Source organism: Montipora capricornis, chromosome 4, assembly GCF_036669925.1.
Source record: "Montipora capricornis isolate CH-2021 chromosome 4, ASM3666992v2, whole genome shotgun sequence".
NCBI lineage: Eukaryota > Metazoa > Cnidaria > Anthozoa > Scleractinia > Acroporidae > Montipora > Montipora capricornis.
Genome location: NC_090886.1, coordinates 28,058,782 through 28,061,281, shown reverse-complemented (window position 1 = coordinate 28,061,281; position 2,500 = coordinate 28,058,782).

Genomic DNA, 2,500 nt, shown 5'->3' with positions numbered 1-2,500 from the left:
CATGTGCATACATTACAAGTGCTAGGGTTACCCTTGCGCTAGGGTAACCCTAGCTGCCTTTCAAACTCTCTGCTAGTAACAACTCGCCTACCCGGGACAACGTTTTAGCGGTTTCCATTGTGTTTGCGATGCTGGCTGTTACCAAGCACACAAAGTTGTCCCGGGTGGTAGGGTAACCCTACCTGTGAAATTTTGCTTGTAAACCCGCGCTTTCTTTGACACTTCTGCTAGGGTAACACTAGCAATAGGTTACCCTACCTGCTTGTAAACAGGGCCTAAGGGAACCAAGCCCGGCTGGCTCACCTCATGCAATAACGGGCTGAAATTGATCCCGGCAAACCCAACCAGCCGGGCTGACCGTGCTGGCCCTGCTCATGTAATCGGCCCCTAAAAGTTATTCTCCATACTTTTTATTTTGTTTATAGCTATTTTTTTGGTCGCCCCTCAGTCTGCACCCTACTCACCGTTAGTGAAGGCACCCCGCTCCACCCTTACCACGCGTGACTACACACACACATACAAAAAAAACCCCGATTATTGTTAGGGTTTTCGGCAACCAAAGAAGCACGAATATTGTGCGTTCAACGAAGCGGCAAAAAAATTTTGAAGAATATAATGCGTGAAAGAAAAAAAAAGGAGAAGAAAGTGGTCAAATTTGCGAACTTAAAAGAAATCATTGAACTCCACAACGATACCCAAACCAAACTGTCCACTTTTTGGGGTGAGAGACTTAAAAGAGACTTGGGAAATACCTCGTCATATAAGACGGCACTCCATTCCATAGCAACGGACTCCGGTGACGGAATATCCATGGCGACTATATCATTTTTAACAGTTCAGGTTACTTGCCATAGCCAAGCCAACCGGCTTTCGAAAGAATCACATTTTGTTTCGAAAGTATCACATTAGTTTTGGAAACCCATTTCGACATATTATGTTATTTTTCCAAACGTAATTTTGCTACATACAGCGAGCCATAGTTTACTGGTTTGTTTTGTGTATCATCTTTTTTATGGAAAACAGGTTGTCAAAAATGCTTTTTTTCAAATCCTTCCCCAAAAAACGCTGAAGTGATGAATCCCAAAAGCCCGGATTTAGATCTGATCCGAAGTATCCTCCTCGGGTGTGGATACTTTGGATTCATGATCCGTATTTGGATTTCGCCAAAAAACGCACAATCCGTAGTTGGATTCTATCGGATTTCCCCCAAAAAGGGACCCTCAGATTCATGGTTCATGATCATTAAACTTTAGTAATGTCTGGTTAACACAACGACCAAGTCTTGAATCATGCGTAGAACAAATATTTAAAAGTTGTTCCTGACTACGCCAGGCTGTTTTTTATTTACGTGTTTCGTTGTGCTGTTTCCTTTTAGGTCAAATCCATCGTCTCGCACATGAAATACTTTCAATGGCGATCACATTTTTTAGCTTTGATTAAACATCTCTAGCGAAAAACAGATAAAACCATTACACAACGGTAATGACAAAGAATCGTGCTATAATTAAAAATAAAGGAACTCAACACCCTGGATGACAGAGTGTAGGAGTGCATCATAAATTATTACACTTTCTTGTATTTTCTTGTAAGTCAGTACCAGCAAAGAACGGACGGCGACTTATTATTCGAGCAACCCGAACCGCAAAATTTAAAGCTATGACGTTAATAACTTCTGTATATTAAATTTCCAATACAGGAAATCCAGGATATTGAGTTTGCAACGTTCTGATGGGTTCCCTCAATCTTGGTCATTAATTAATAGAACGCATATGATTTTATTTACTGACCTGAAATTGTATCCAGCTGCTGCCAGGGTTCTGTTTGAAGGGCATAAAAGCAAAAGAAGGAGCAATTGAGGGTAGAGAACCAAGAAAAGTGGCAGTTCATGCATTGGGAAGATGAGACAGAACAAAGGCACGTCTTTCCTTTGACTCCTACGAGAGATCAGTCTATATACTTCACTCACAACTGAGATCTGGAAGTTTGTTCCCCTAACTAGTACTGTAGATTTTCGGTTGGCTAGTCATGAGAACTTGGCGTTAAAGTAAGATAGTGATCCTCTAAAAGGTAACAATCCTCATTGGCAATATTTATCATACTTCCTGACAGTGTATTGAAATTGTGAAAAGTAAAGGGTTAAGCCGGCTTTTCCCGGCTCTCGTTTTTCTAAAATTAGCTGCCGAACGTCTTGGTTTTATTTTGTGTGCACAAAGCCATTATTATCTTCAAAATGCTGACCGGCGTCTCAAGACCTCAACTTCCCAACTATTATTTGTTTTATTTTGTCTCAAAACCATGTATCCCCCAAGCTCAGGATGATAAAGGGCGAAGAAAGAAGTAAAAATGCTACTTCTCTTTGAATGCTTCATATGATGTCCACCTGACGCTTTATTTCCTTCCTTTATTTCAAAAGAGAAAAGGATGACAAGGGAACAAAAAGCCAAAGCCCATGCGGTGAAGATGAAACCTCTTGCAAAGTCGTCCGTGGAAGCAAACCGGA